Here is a 16,754-nt window from a genome sequence, read left to right on the forward strand (position 1 = left end):
TTTTATTTCTTTGAAATTACACACAAGTAGGTTGTATTTTCTTGAGATGGATTTCTCCAATAAAGGTATTTTTTCACTGCAGATTTGCAGTGCTTCTGACAAGATAATGATTTAGTTCTTTTGTGACAAAACAAGAGACTAATGATAGAGGAGGTTTTTTCCCTTTACTGAGCTTTGGAGCCTAACAGTTGTATCTTCATTTGCAGGTTTAACTCCTCTGATACAGTTAACGTTGTAGTTAGTTTTTGTTTTAGAGACTTATACCCAGTCTTCTAGAAAGACCCAGAGCCGTGGGATTTTTAGCAGAGGAAAATGTTTTCTTGGTCGTAAGAGACTGTACTTCTTAAATCAGACTGATATGCGTAACACCAAATGTTTGGGCTCTAAAAGATATTAAAATGTGTTCTTTTTTTCCCCTGAAGTGTATTTGATTATCATAGTGAGACTGAATAAACTTCTAAAAGGAATACTGTTGCTTGATTTTCTTTCTTAGTTTATCATACCTTTTCTTTCTTCAGAAGTGGAAGTAAAAGTACTTGGGATTTTATAGAAGTGTGTTCTTTTGGAGGAAAAAACTAGGTGAGAGTTTGTGTAAGCTTTTTTATGTAAGAAAAGGTTATATTTCTGATTTAGCTTATATTTCTCTTAAAGATTGGATTCTAGCATACTTGGTTATGTGAATCTGTAGTGCTGTTGTTACATGGTACAGTGCGCATGGTCCTTTCAGGTTTCAAGTCTCTTTTCTGCGTACTGATAGCGCTACTTTTCCTGTTCACTTGGTACAGAAGCAATGTGTACTGCAGAATTATCTTTGTAAGTAAATCAGAGTTTTTGTTTCTTGTTACTTGAGTAAAATGATTGTATTGTTTATGAAGGAGAAGGGGAAGAGGGGAATAACAACTGTTCATTATAAGATTTTATTTGTGTCCAGGATTTCTCATGATAAAAAAACAGAACAACAAAGTTTGAATGGTTTGTATACATCCCTGCAACTGTTCCTGATAAAGTACCAGGCTTTATTTGCTCATTTTAAACCCAATTATTGACTGCTCTGCTTTGCAAGTAGTCTGTTCAGATTCTAGGAGAACTTTATGGCTGCACTAAGGAGGGGATAATTTTCCTCATGGACCTCTCTGTAAGTTACGCTTGATGCAGCAGGTCTGATACTGCAGTTAATGTTCTGTACAGGGCATTCTAGCTCTTACTTTGAAACAATCTGAAGAGAGACAAACCTTGAAGACCTACCTTTGTGAGTGTTCTGGTATGCCTGGATTCATGAGAGTCTGTTTGTTTAAGGACTCAAGAGCTGCCCCTTTGTTTTCAGATATTAGTACTCTGAAAGATAAACAGAAATCTTGATTTCTTATTTTTCTATATAAGATGAGTCCTCAGACCACAACCCTTTTAACCTAAGGACCTGTTTACACCTCTGGAATATAAAGGAGGCATTAGAGAGTTGTTCCAGGATGCCTTCTGGTCTTACTTTTCAACCATCATTTTTTCAGTAGCTCCTTTCAAGGTGTGTCTAGGAACCACGAATAATTTCCTCTGTCTTCATGATCTCTGCTACTTTCTGCCTCTCTTTCATCTGAGGACGGACTAGCTCAGCTCCATTAGATCTTTCTATATGCTGATGTGAACTGGAGTCTTAAATTTTGTTGTCCATGGCTACAGTGTTCAGTCATTCTCTCTTTTGTCCTACAGTCTTCTCTTCAACTTTCAGGGCTTTCCACACTGTAGTTTGTTTCAGCAAGTGGTAGTTTCTTTGCAGTATTGGGACCAGTAGAACTTGTTTTTCTACACTACAGTACAAAAATTTTTAGAGTAGTCTTTTTCAGAACCAAAGCAGAAAATATAATGGTGATTCATCTTAGAATTGCACAAGAAGGCATTTATGCTTAGAATTTAATTCAGGAGAGTAATCCAAATTCTGTTTTTTCAGCTGTGTTAAGGAGACTGGTTTATTCTTCTCCCTTGAAATTTTTTGGACCTTCATGAACAGTGCACATTACTTTTGAACTGTGGCACCAGTTGTCTTCTACCAAAGACCTGGCAGTAGTAATAGCCCACCTAAGGTGGACCAGGACTTCTTTGCTTAGATGACTGGCTTATAAAAAGGCATATTATGAGAATAGTTTGTCCAGGTTTTTCAACCAGGTTTTTATGGATCTTCACATTTTTGAGCTTATGGTCCAGCAGATTAAAAAAAAAAAAAAAAAAAAAGTCACCTGTATATAAGTAGTTCCTGGAGTTCAAAGAGGAAAAAGAAGCCTGTCATAGTTTTTCTCCCTCAGGATTGATTTCAGGCTGTGAAAAGTTTGAAAAAGTAGTTGGATAATCGTTTTCCTACTGTGATGAACTTCTTCCTAGTCTGTCTGTAATACCTGGAGACACAACCTTAGTAATTCTGTTTGTTTGGTTTAGGCCTATCAGTACCTGTTTTCTGGTGCTGTGAACTGTATAATCTCGTGGCATATTCCTAGAAGTTGGGGTATCCCTGACTGTGAAACTCAACCATTCTACATAAAAAAAAGTTTTTTCTATATATTCTTTTTTCAAGACAGTAACGTCACTTCTCAGTTATATGCTCAAGCTGATGACTAATGTGTGAAGAGAAGGAAATTCTGCACACCAATATCTCAAGACTTATGAATGTCTGAAATGCATGCTGGGCACTTCTTTCTTACATTCAGAGATCTCATGTTAAGGTGACAGTAGACAACAAATAGGGTAGTACAAGGTTCACTTCTCACACTCTAGAAGTGTGTGGTCCCTGCTTTTGATATGTTAGGTACTATATTCATCTGCTCATTTCTTTCATGAGTTCTTTAATTATGTGGTGGATGACTGAGTCATGGGAGTACTGGGAGAGGTATCCTCATTTCCTTGTCCTGATTTTGTGTGTGTATGTATATATATAGTGTGTGTGTATATATACATACTCTATATATATGTATACTATACATATAGATTATGTCTTGATTGTTTTATTTCAATTTTTTTTTGTCTTGAACGTAAGAAGTAGGACTTTCTGTTCCTAGGGTTTCCTTGTTCTTCAATCTCAGTTCAGTATGTTCCTGGTTCTCTGATCAGAAATTAATGGGATTTCTCACATCACAAAGAATACTCTTTCTGCTCAAAGTAAGGCAGAAGACAGATTCTCTGAGGCTGTTTTGGTGTCAGAGCTTTTTGCTCGTTCAGTGAGAAATCTGAGGAGTCTTTCTGATCTCTAATGCAAAATTCTTTGGCCTGTCCTAGTTCAAGTAACCTTCCTGTATCAGTGTGGATACTGGGTGGCTGTCAGCATTAGAGTATTGCTCTTCCTGTACTAGGAGAGAGGTCCTTACCAAGAGCATAAAGGGCTCTGTGAGAGTTATCTACAAAGACTTCTGTTAGTTCTCTCTTTTGCCTAAATCTTCAGCACTGTTCTCTTGGACTGTTTGTTGGAGCTGAAGAAGCATGGCCATCACATAGTTTTGCTGTCATCTTGGTGCACTAACTTCAGTGTACATTCAGTGTTCCCCAAGGTTCTGTAGGTTTGACTAAGCTGTTTGCAATGTGAAAGACTTACGGAAACAAACTGGGTAATGATCAGGCCTGTTATAAGACTGCAGGACAGAACCTCAGTGGAGTTTAAACCTTGCCATTCATGATCGTGTTTCTTACCAGGTTGAGACCTTGTTCAGGAGAGCAGGAGAAATTCTCACCCTGATGGTGCTCTGTGTCGTTTCTCCTTTTCTGTATAAAGTCTCCTTGAAGTTTTACAGCTTCTCTTCCCTCCAAGTGATCCTATTTTAACTGGGGAATACGATTTTCACATAGCCTCACATACCTAAGCCATTTTTCCATGACTGGGATGTTAAGAGGGGTTGTTTATATCTTCTCAGGATCACATTGGTAGCTGAATAAAGCTATTTTCAAAGGCTGCCAAACGGAATAATGACATGAGATGACGAAGGTGGAACCTCCTCAGTCATAATGGCACACTGCATCAGAGCTCTAGCTGCCCTTGAGGAAAGTCTCCTCCACAGATAGTTGTCAAGCTACTTTGAGCAGAGCCAGCATAATTGTAGTCAAAATTCAGCAAGAATTAGGGATCACATGGATACTTAGAAATCAATGCTCTGCTTGAAAGATTGGTCCATCAGTCTGTGTGTGAGGACTTGGACATTCATTTCCAGGTAACAGTACAGGCTGCTTAATGCATGGAGTTACTTATATATACACTTAAAAATGGAGAAGAAACCTGTTCATAAGTTACCACTCAAAATCCTTCTGGGAACTCAGTAGCTGGAATTTTACAGTGGAGCCAGAATTGAGATGACACAGCATCTGTATATCAAACGTGAGCTAAGGATGTGACATAAACACATGCTATAGATAATACAAAGGTTGAAAATGATCTCAACAGCTTAGGGATGTGTTCAATTACATAAATATAATTTTATGTAATTTTATATAATATTACATAATACAAAATTGTAAATGAACAACACTTCTAAGAATGTAACTCACTGCTAAAGAAAAAAATTTTTACCAAAAACTTCACATAAGTGTAGTCATGAAGAAAACCTTGTGTATTCATGCAGTGTAGCACTGAAATTTATTCAGTTCTGCTTTGTTAGAATTATTGGGATTTTAAAATACTCTTAAGAAAACATTACCAAAATTCATTCATATTTAGCTGCTGTAAGGTTTTCTGTTTAATACTCTCTGAAAGTGGGGGCCAGAAGGAAAAACTAGTTCAAGATAAGTTGACTCCATGTAAATATTCAGACTTGTTAAGGGACAGTGCCAGGAATTGCCTTTGAATATTTTGTCCTGTCTCCGGTTATCTTACAAAACTGAATTTTACAGAGGAATTATATAATCTTAAGAAATGTACAATTGCTAACAGAAAACATCTGAGACCAAGAAACAAGAGAGATTCTGGGCACTTTAGGCCTCTAGCATACCATCAATTTTTTTTCCAGATAGCAATCCAAGCATATATGTTTTTCTTTCAGTGATTTGCTCAAGTCAGCAGGGCTGTTTTGCACTGAAGCTAAGGATCTAGGCAAAACAATCTGTAACTCATTATCAGTTTTCTTAAAGTCTCATGGAGATGTTACAACTATTAGAAGATAGGATATGACTAGTTGGAACCCATATTTAAATACAGAGAAAGAGGAAGGCCTGGGGAATTACAAATGATCTTTAATTTTATATCTGCAAGAACGTTATTCATCAGGTTTGTATTACTCATCAGGTGTTTAAACTTCAAGTATAAAAGCTTGGATTTTTCAGGAGCGGCTGTTACCAGATTGCTCTAATTTCCTCCTTTGACTAGGTATCTAGCCTGCAGAATAAGGCAGATATAGCAGATGTGATATATTTTGACCTCAGTAAAGATTTTCTTACTGTCATAATTTAAGCAAATCATGCAATGAAGTGAAAGCCGACTGCTTGAAAAGGTAGTGATTATTATTGATCTAATGTCAAAGTAGGGTCACATGGAGGTCTGTTAGGTCAATTTTTATTCAGTATTTTCATTAGGAACCCTAATAGTAGAATTTCTGAATTTACACTTGTCTGAACCTGACTTATTCTGAAAGGCAGAATTAGTTTGATGATGATAGAGATGATCATAAATTAACATGATGTCATTCAGTAAAGGCAAGCTTGAAGTATTACATTTACGAAAGAGAAATCAAATGCACAAATATAAAATGCAACGTAACTGCACAGAAATACTATGGAAGACAATTAATGGGGTTTTAGTGGATAATAAACTAATAAGTCCTGACAACATGATTGATGCTATTAAAGGTAGAGAGAAGAAAAGGAAATCTCATTGAGGGATGTATCATACAATGTAGGAGAGGTATTCTCTGCTGATGAAGCTTGGCTGGTGTAGTCTGTCCAGACCTTAGCACCTTTAAGATGCAACTAATGGAAAGCAGCAGAAGTGTTTAAAACACATGATTTATGAGTGCATAATATTGAAAGAGTTTAAAAGAAGGAAGGCTGAATGGACTTTATTTCTTGATATGTAAATCTAACTCTATCAATGGAACAAAAAGTATTCAGGTTTTAACTTCTGGTGGAAAAAAACAATATTCTGGAAAGAAAATCTTTCTAATACTTTCTAAGGTGTTGTTAAGGTTATCTAGGGAAGCTGTGGAATCATCCACTGGAAGCTGTTTTGAGGAATATAAACAAACAACAAGAATAAGATGACCTCCTGCCATTCTGGTCTGTATTTTTTTGGTTTTATATGGCAAAATAGACTGAAGTTTATTTGGTAAGGCAGTGGCTGTCACTGCATTCACCACTGATCACGAAAGGGAAAAACAGCACGTGCCAAACCATTTGTTTTCCTGGGAAATTCACTGATGGATTAGGTCTGGGTGTAAATACCCATGAAGAAGCAAGAGTTGCAAAATTGCACCTCAGAGAAGCAGAAATAGAAGTTCAAAAGCAAAAGGTTCATTTGAAAGCTGCGCCTGTACTGCAGACTGAAAGATGCTGAGGACTTACCCTTGGCTGGAGGCAAAGTGGCACTGTCTGGCTTATGTTCAGCAGTGCTTAAGGCTAGCACCCCTCACAACAGATTTATCTTGGAGAGAGCTACTTGCAGCAGCCAAAAGCAGACGTGGGGATGTTCTAACAGTTACGTCAGTAATTGTAGGTGGCTTGGCAGTAATAACAAGTAAAACCCCAGACCGTCCAGTCATATGGGATGCACTGGTGGCTAGCTAAAATAGAAGGGCAAAACTGTATTTTCCATATCAGATTAATAACTTCTTGTTCATGACCTTACTGGCCAAGCTTCCAGTTACAGATGCCATTCTTGTAATTTGCACAGTGAATTTGCACTCAGCCTATCTTCATGTTGGGCTTTTGCTTCCGTTTATAATGTTGTTATTGTCCAACTGAATATATTCAAATACATGTGTCTTGGAAGAATACAAGTAAAACAATTTGCTGGTTACTTTTTAACCTCTTCAGAAATGTTGCACTTCCAGTGCCCTTTCTTTCCTTTGTTGCAGTTCATGCTCTTATTTTAATTCTCTTACTCATGTGTCTATATTATGCCCTTTACTTTCTCAACACTTTGCTGACTTGACATCATCTTTATATTGTTATAGGAGGGTAAGAAGGGAGAGAGAGAATGGATATCTGACTTGCTTGTTTAAGCAAAATATAGTCTGCATAAAATGGGGTCACATTCAGGCCCGAAGAAACTGCTTTTTTCCTTACACAGAGATGTGATGTGGGTGGGCCCAGTGCTTAGGCTTTCTCCCTGGCTCTTTTTTATTTAGTAACATAAGGAAAACTAGGCCTTGAGTCAGTGTTAACACTTTCAATATCCTTTGGCCAGCTGTCACAGAATTGTCCCTGCTGATACTGAATTGTATACGTTACTCGTATATACTTCTACTGAGCATTTGCATAGTAACACTATCATAATGTGCTTTTCTGTATCATACCACTTCAGACATACTGGTTCCTAAGAACTCCCTAGAGAGAAAGAAAACCAAAATTCCTGTTTTTACAGATTCAGGTATAGAAATACAAAGGAGTGAAATGACTTGCAAAGGTCACAAAGAAAGTCTGTGGTAAAGCTGGGAATAAGAGGTATGTCATATAGCTCCCAGTTAAGAACCTTAACCACGAGATCACTCTTTTCCTCCACATCAGTGAAGTGCTGTTTCATCACTTTCAACAGCTGATAAATTACTTGTTTCAGGTGCTTAAATGCAAAAACTTTGAAGGGAAAGGTAAGAAAGGTTTTCAGCTTCTAAGTGTTTTCATGGACATATTAAATCATTCACCAGCTTTATAGGCATCAAATAAAATGAACATTTTTGCTTTTCTGATTTGTAATTAAGCGCTTAAGAAATATGTGGAAACTGTCAATTGAGCATAAAACTTAAAAACACATTTCATCAATAGTTCGGAGACTAAAAGATAGTAATTTAGCATGCCTGTTTTTTGTGAAGAGGGAAGTTTACTTGAAATTGATTTAATTTATAAAGCTACCATGTATTGTGTGTGTTGTCCCCCCGGAAACTGATGAATTTCTATAAATGCCTGCTGTGTGAAACACTCAGTTACTTAAAAGTCTTCTCTATCCGAAGATCTCTTTGCAAGTGTTCGTTTTTGAGACCTTTCTCTGTTACGATTCACATCAAATTGCCACACAATTACCTGGCAAGCCTGTATTTCAAAATGACTCTGCCTCAGAGATAAGGACAGACATCCGGTAATTGGGGATGTGAAGTAAGAATTCCAAGTATTCCTTCACTGCAGCCCTCAGGCATTTGCTTTTGCTGTGCACTGCAATCTGAAGATGTTAGTGTAGTTTGTGCAGGTGAGTATAGCTGGACTAGTTGTCTGAACCATGAAGGCTGCAAGGACTTGGATGTCAGTATGGCCCCATAAAGCTTCCGTGGTGCTCTCCTATGCTGAAGTCTGTACCAGGGAATTTTCTCTGGTGTTGGTACCCAACCCAATAAGATGAAAGCTGGCTTAGGCTTATCTTTACATTTTGCAATCCTAGTTCCCAGTTGTACTGCTGATGTTTTGAAAAATGCTTTGATTACTTGCAGTTACTGACAATAAAACGCTATTTCTTCATATCCCCTCCGTTGCTAAATCTACTTGCTTGACCTTTGGGTTGCTGCATGTGTTAATGCCCCCCCCCCCCCCAAAGTAGCATTTATAAAGTTGATTTTCCTTTGTGAATCTGGAAACTGTATGTCAAAAGAACCTGCTGTTACTGTTTCTTAGTGAGTGACTTTCCACAGGCAAATCTGGTTGAGAAATTTAGGTCAAGGAACTCTTCGTTTTAGTCACAGTCCTCCTTTCCTCTCTCTACCATTCCTCATTGTTTTTCTGAACTTTACTCATCATCATATATATTATCTCTGATACAATAACAGTCCTTTTTATCCTTGTGTAGCTGCACTTAGCTCTCAAGGAAAAAACCCACCTTTTTTATTCCTTACGTAAACAACATAAAAAAATTTCAGTCCTGACTATTTACTTACTTACATATTTCTAGATAAACGCATGCAAATCGTACTCAAAAATTTGGCAAATTGACTCTGAGGTCACTGATGTTATAAATATGTAGGACTTCATGTGAAATAACATGAATTCAAGGAACCTGAGTGTAGAATCTAAGAAAATCAACTGTCAAAGTTGACCCTTTTTTCTTCTCTCCCCATTTTAAATCTGATTTACGTGTTTCTTATGATGGACTGAATATTTTGTTGTTACATTATGCTTGGTATGAATTGAGTTACTGAAGATGGTTCAATTTTTGTAGCTTACAAACCTGCAAAGGCAAGTTTTTTTTAAGGAATGCTTTTACAGTTAATTATTTTATTATTCCTTAGAAATTGTTAAATTTGGTCAATTATGACAGGTGTAGGAATCAAATGCTGAAATCCCAGTTTGTCTTCCCTAGGCTATGCAGTGCGAACAATGTACAAAATGGTAATCATTCAGATTTTGATTAAGTTTGAGGTTCAAGGCCAAATAAGAATTAGCTTTTAATATTCGTAAATACTTCAGAAGTACAAATTTGGTTTTTTTTTTTTTTTTAATTCTGTGTGGTTAAAACTCTTCACTGAAGATGGAAGATAAATCTGTCCATCCCCTGCCTTAGTTCACCTCACAAATTTTCCATACCTCAGTTCTAATATCTGATTGTTTCTTGTAGAATTTGTGACTGCACTCACTTTCTACATTGTGAAAATTCCTTCTTCAGTACTGCTCTTTTCTTACATAGACATCTCTTTGTGCCATTTATTGTATTTTCTACTTTTTCATTATCTGTAATTCTTTCACTTTTTTCTCTTTCCCTGGCAGAATTATGCTAATTTATTTGAGGAAAAATAATAAAGTGTGCCATCACTCTTTCTTCCTGTCCCATATACCCATCTTGTCTTGTTCTTGCACTTTTAGTCACGTTTCCATTGTTTTGTAGACAGGTTGTTACCACTTTCATATTTTTCAATGGGAGTCCAGTAAGGCTTTAAGTACCTGCTTCCTTTTCTCACTTTGACACCTGGCTTCCAAGTTTCTTTTTTCATTTAAAAAAATTACATTTATTTTTAGGCTGATATTTCACATACCCCTTTTCCTCCAGGTCTGCTATAGTCTAAGTATGGACATTTCTGCCTCTCTTTTGGGGATCTCTCAGTAAACACCCAGCTGTCAGCAGCTTGGACTGCTATTCCCCAAATGGAATTCTCCCTTTCCCCTGGCAAGTCCTGCTCAACCACTGTTCTTTTTCTTTTTGGACAATATTGCTGACCTCAGAGCCCCTGGGATAGTAAAAAAAAAAGTAGTAGTTAGTACTTAGAGATGCCAAATAGTAAGATAATATTACTGGCAATCTGTTCCAGATTTTTAGATTATGGACATTTTCTTCATGCTGTCAATAAACTGCTGATTGTATGTTGGATATCGTATATTCAGTACATAGTTTTGATGTTTGCCTTTATTATAATGGTCCTAACTTCTAAACAATTAAACTGTTTTCCTCCAGGGAGGGCTTTTCTCTAAATTAGATGTAAACCAGGAGAATAAAAAGATCCTTAGATAGGTGCATATAAAAATACTTGTTGAATCAAATGATTTCAGTCAAAAAATTCAGTCTCTGAGGAACTTTTCGAGTTTTTTGAATGACTGAAGAAATGGATTTACAGTGGAATTTAGGCATTTAATTTTATAGTGACTGTGAAGTTTTAATACTTACATAATGAATGAGGTCCAAGCAACAATTCTAGCTTTTTCTGTAAGAGCAGTGAGAGTGATGATGGGATAAGTGGAGTAAAACTGAAATCAATAAGGATAAGTAAACAGCATGTGTCCACATTTGTAGCACCTTATTTCATATATCGATCTGTTGAGTAGAAACTTCTATGTGTAGAAAACCATCTTTTTAACAAGAGCCAGACAGTTTATGGATTTGGCATGTATCACTCAGCCTTCTAATTGTTACATCTTTTCAAAAGTGCTAATGGGAAGTTTACTTAATGATTTACACAATTTTTTATTAAAAAAACAATCCCACAGAAGTGGCATAGTTTCTTTTTTAAAAAAAGAAAATATATATATATTTATGCACAGAAACATAGAAGCACAAATGAGATACTTTTCCAAGAAGCTGTGAAATACAGCTTAACCACTTTTTCTGAAATAACCTTCCCATCACTTTATTGTTTATATTAACTCATATGGAAACTGAATCTGAAATTAAAAAAAATACTTCAATATTCATATTCTTGGTCTTTTTTAGGGGGAAAAGGGAATATTCTAGCTCCAAGAGCACCTCTCTCCTGCTTCCAACAGATGGAAGGTAAATATCCTCTGTCATCCTTTTATGTCTCTCATGGTTAACCTGCAACGTAATGATGTCCATGAATATGTCCTCCCATTTCCAATGAATTAAGTGTCTGTGCCTTTATTACACTATAGAAGTGTATGTCTTTCCTGACTGCATTAATATGGTATAACTGGGTACGAAGCTGCTAGTCTGAAGATGGCAGAACACCGCAGCGCAGGTTCTCCTGTGTTCTTGACACTTTACATTGGTTTCCAGCAGACTGTAGAGTTAATCAAATTCCTTCTTTTAAAGTAAAGCTTGTGGGTGAGCCGGAGATTTACAGAAAATGCAGCTGAAGGAAATTTCCAGGGGTCATCTAGTCTCTTACATTTCCCCAGGGTGGTAGAATCATACTTGAAACAATTCAGTTCTGTGAGGCATAAAAAACTTTATGCTTGAAAGAAATGATCAATCTGTGTAGGAGGCCAAGCTCTCATCTCCAGGTGAAGGAAACTCTTATAAGAGTGAAAACAATACCTCAAACTTCTAATCTTACTGCTTTTTACTTTTAAGGCAAGGTAGGCTTCCTTGACCTTGCCTAGTCTAATATGTCTGAGATATTATGGTCTTACAGGTACCTGTCCTCCCCTTCTCTTACTGCCTTCTCTCTCACCCTTTAGAGCACTTACACTTCTCAGGATAAGAAAAATAAGATTATAGGATATTCAAGTTCTGTATTGACAGCCAGTACAACAAACTGAATAGATGTGCCAAAAATATCTGGAAAACTCTTCTCTTAAGACATTGAGATGCTGAGAGTGCTTGCAGGAAGTATCACTTACACTGTTCTTAAATTGTTCCTTACCCATCTGCTACTGCAACAGACAGAGCTTAACTAGGTGCACTTTAGAGTCAGGACTGCTGTTCTCAGGTCTGATCAAGTGCAAGACAGTAAGTATCAATTTATTCTCTTTCTAATTGAATAAATTTATCAGATTTACAGTCCAGTTCTGTGGGGTTTTTTGTTTGTTTGTTTGTTTGTTTTTTTAATAAAAGCATAAGGTTTGTGTGAGCTTTTGAAGTTCTGCTGTCAGCGGTAAAACTTAAGAGCTGGCTCAAGCTCTTAGTTTTAAGTAGCAAGACCTTTACAAAACTGGTAGCCACAGACATGGTGTCATTTGTGGAGATATTTATTGGGAATTGTAACAACGCACACTTTTTGATAAGTAATGTAGTTTAATTATTTTGAATCTGAATAGTTCCTATAACTTCATATAATGTTGTATTATCTATTTGTTCAGAACAGTGTTCTTTTGAGGATTGACAGGAAGTGTTGTCTTCTAGGGCAGCTAGCAACAGTTAAGTCTGCTGCAGCACTTTCTGTATAATTCATTTTTCTCAGTTTGGCCCTATTTACATTGTTTCTCTTGTGTCCCCTCATTTTTAATGTTTTTTTAAGGCATGCAGCAAACTGAAATATGAATTCCTCTTTGTTGCTATGATTAACTCCTGAAATAATTGCATTTGCTTCCTCTTTTTTCTCATACAATTTATTTTAGCATGTGGTTTACACAAACATTGACTGGTGCTGTGTAATCTAAGCTTTGTTTTCTTGAAATATTGTTTGTATTTGGTCCTTACATTTTAGAATTATGTTAACATAAATGGCTGTTCTAGACAGGATGATGGTAGTGAGGATAAAAAATTTTAAATATTTAACATGTTAATTTCTCTCTCTGTAAAATGGGAAAATACTGATCCTACTGCAGAACAGTATTTTTAAAGAGTACATTTGTTAAACTTTTTTTTTCAAACAAATTCTACACCAATGCCTATATAGTTTGCTCAATCCTTAGTGTCATGTGACAGATACATACTACTATCCATCTTTCTTACAGCTTCCAGTAAATGCTGTGTAAATCTTTTCTGGTTGCATGTAATTGAGCATGGGCAATGGTAAACAGAGATTGCTTACCTCTAAGTAGGATAATTCTCATTAATATAGTATTTGATACCTCTCCCACATTGCATTAATTGATTCAGGCTGCCAACTGTTGTATAGGAGAATCCTTAACACATGTAAGATTGTCTGGAAAACCTGTCTTACTTTCTTAAGCCAAATACAAACCTCATGACCTAGTGCTAATCAAATGGTGCTTTTTCAGAATTAATACAAGAAAAATATTTTTAACTTTTATATAATTTTTTCTTCAGAATTTCATGAACCACTTCACTCTTCTTAGGATTTAAATTCCCGACCAGCAGAGCTGGATTAGCTAAAACATCATTTTCCAGATGCAACTGTAAAATGATTTTAAATAACCCACGAAAGATCTATGCTCTGATTTTATTCATAAAATGTAAAGAAGCAAGAGATTTATTCTTTAAAAATATGTCTTTGCTTTGCATGTAGCAACTGTGAGAAAGATGTGTGCTTTAAAAGAGCCTGCTTTCTCTGTCCGGACCAGATGGTGGCAGTGGCCCTCCATGCACCCGTCGTCAAACACCTAGTGGTGCCCTGTCACTGCTAAAGACGACCAACCTGAAGGGAAGGCACCTCAAAGGTACTGTTTTAGTTTGGAGTCAGTGTTCTTGGTAATATTTTTGTCAAAATATTGTCATTGGTTCTTTAACTGGCTTGTGAATAATATCTTTGCAATAGAAGTAATGCCATTTTCCCAGGAGAGAGTAAACAAAACCCAGACGTCTGCTCTCTTTGTTTCCCTCACCTGGTGATAGATTGGAGGAACTCTTACCACCCAAGCATGTGAGAGAGGATTTGTAACCTGTTCTAATAGGTATTACCAGCAGTGCATTAAATACTTCATAATACAAAGACATTCCCTGAACACTCAAATGAGATGTTTTATTGCACAGCCATGGCTTAGGATGACCTCAGGAGTTGGTCCATCTGTTAAAGGCAATAAGTAAGCAATACCAAGTTTGGAAAACCCTGTTTTAGAGGGAAGAACCATCTTCAATGTGTTGTTGGGTCCTTTTATTTTCTAGTGGACACTTTATGTCTGTAGGTGCATTTGCAACTTTCTTGCATGGCCTACGCTAGAAGACTTTACAGTGTTTAATCATGAGCATTGCCAATGTGTTCGTTAACACATTGTTAAATATGGTTTGTCTTGATCTACTGTGTTCAGCTAGTCAGTTATCTTGATTGTTGGCAACGACTGTGTTTCCATATAGAGTAACAAGGCCAGAGGAAGTGGTGGAAATTTCACAGAATTTTCAAATATATTCTGGGGGAACAATGACAATATTATATATTTAAGAAAGCCCAATTCTTCAAGGAAGCTTCAAGAATTAATGTTAAGGCTTTGAAGATTAAACTTTGACCTTGCTGTTTAGCTTTGAAGTATAAAATCTCCAGAACAAAACCAAAGAGCGCATCTCCAAGCAGAGCACCTAGCATAAGCCCCTAATTCTGATCACAGGAATGCATTGTAGAGATGTCCAACTGGTTAATCCTGAAAGAAGAAAACATTTTTCTTTTCTTAATTTGCATTTTTTAAAACGTGTTTGTTTGTTTTTTCTGTTCATCTCCCCACGCCTGGTAAATTGTGAATTTCTCTTTTGGCTATGCGTGAGAAAGAAAATTTGTTTCATTCTACAAATGTATTGATCATCCTGTAGCTCAAAAATATCAAAGTGCAAATGCCTTACTTTCTAAAGGAGTTGATCTTGCAATAATTACAATAATTTGACTGTCACAGCTCCCTAATATCATAAACTGAACTGTGGCTTTAAAGTGACACTTATTGAGGTCTCACGGAAAGTGAACAATAGGGTGAAAAATCAGTTTTGGGGGAGGAATTGGTTGCTGATTGTGTTAGATTGTTAGTGTTTTGAAAGGGGCATAGATCTCAGTGCTGGTTTAACCCCTGAATCTGCTACTGTTCAGAAATAGATAAAACATTTGTGAGAAGTAGTATTTTAGGGACAGAGACATGCTGATTTGTGTTGATGAAATATTTTACTACTTGGCGGTCAGGGTTAAACGTTCATTGCATGAAGTTGGAGGCAGTTGTGCAGTCTCAGTGCTGAGACAGTAGCAAGGCTTCGCCACAGGAGGCATTGTGAATGTTTGCTACAGCTAAGAGATTTCCTTAATCACTAGTGGTTTGGGGGGTGGGGGTGCATTGTGAGGAGCAGTAGATCAGCTCTTTTCCTAACTCCAGTCCCAGTGCCGGCTCTGCAAACCGTTCTTGTGGTCTGATTGCATCGATCCTTTGAAAGGTTGCGGTGCTGCTTGGGCTGGGCAGCTTCTGTATTAAGAGATCAGAGCTGGCTTTCTCCCAGCCTACGTGAATGGATTTGATGGCAAGGGCAAGGAAAGGCAGCTGCTGCAGCCGGAGAGGCACCACCCACCCACCTGTTCGCTGGGGAAAGTGTTCCTGGCCCCAGGTGAGGCTCCTGCCTTTCACTCTAAGAGTCCCTAGAGCGTAGAAATCTTAAACACGCTCCCTCGGGCCCCCAAGTGTAATGCCTGCCAGGGAGCAGTACTTACCCAAAGTATGGGCAAAGTTTCCTTCATTCCTGTTGCTAATGATTCTCTCAATTCATATGCAGGAACTTAACTTCCCATTTTAGGCAACTTTATAACTGAGCTTAAATTAGAATGTCATCTGATAAGGCACAGTTCCCACATCTACTGTCTTATGACAACTGAATAAATCTAATAAACAGTGATAGTTCTAGTGCATTTGTAGGGTACAACAAATGTCCTTGAGTAAGTAGGGCATGTTGCATGCAGGTTTCTGAAGGCAGAAGGGAAGGAAAGAAGAAATAAACTGTTACTGGCTTTCAAGAATTTAGGTTCTTATTTCAAACTTAATTTAATTCTTATGGAGAAAGAGTTCCTTTAGGAGCAGCCAAAGTTTAATCAGTAACACAACAGCGATTTAGCTCAATTCTCAATATCTTAGTCATATGGAGAAGCTGCTGCAACTGATTAGAAACCCCATTTCATTGAAATATTGCATGGAAGCATGAAAATTCCAGTGTGGAAAGGCAACAGTCACTTCATCATTCTAGATCCCATGTTAACGCATCACCAACTCTTGCATTCAAAGCCTTTTTACAGAAATTTAATAGTTGGGGGACTAATAACCACCCACAACCCTTAATTCTGAGTGATTATTCTAAACACAAATTAACGGATCTGGGGCATCACTACTGAGAACTGAAAGTAAATCATCCGTCGGGATGAAAAAAAAAGTCAGCACTCCTTGGGAATGTCTATGGACTAACTGCTTTTGTGCATGTTTCCAAACACTTTGTCAATAGCATCCCCTCTGTAATAAATTACTTTACTAGTTCCTTTCACACTGTTTCCAGGGAGATCATCTAGAAGTTTGGAATATATACTCAAATAAGATTTTCCAAGTTACAAGAATTATTGTTCACTATAGGTAATTTT

The sequence above is a fragment of the Dromaius novaehollandiae genome, chromosome 3 (assembly GCF_036370855.1).
Source record: "Dromaius novaehollandiae isolate bDroNov1 chromosome 3, bDroNov1.hap1, whole genome shotgun sequence".
Classification (NCBI taxonomy): Eukaryota; Metazoa; Chordata; class Aves; order Casuariiformes; family Dromaiidae; genus Dromaius; species Dromaius novaehollandiae.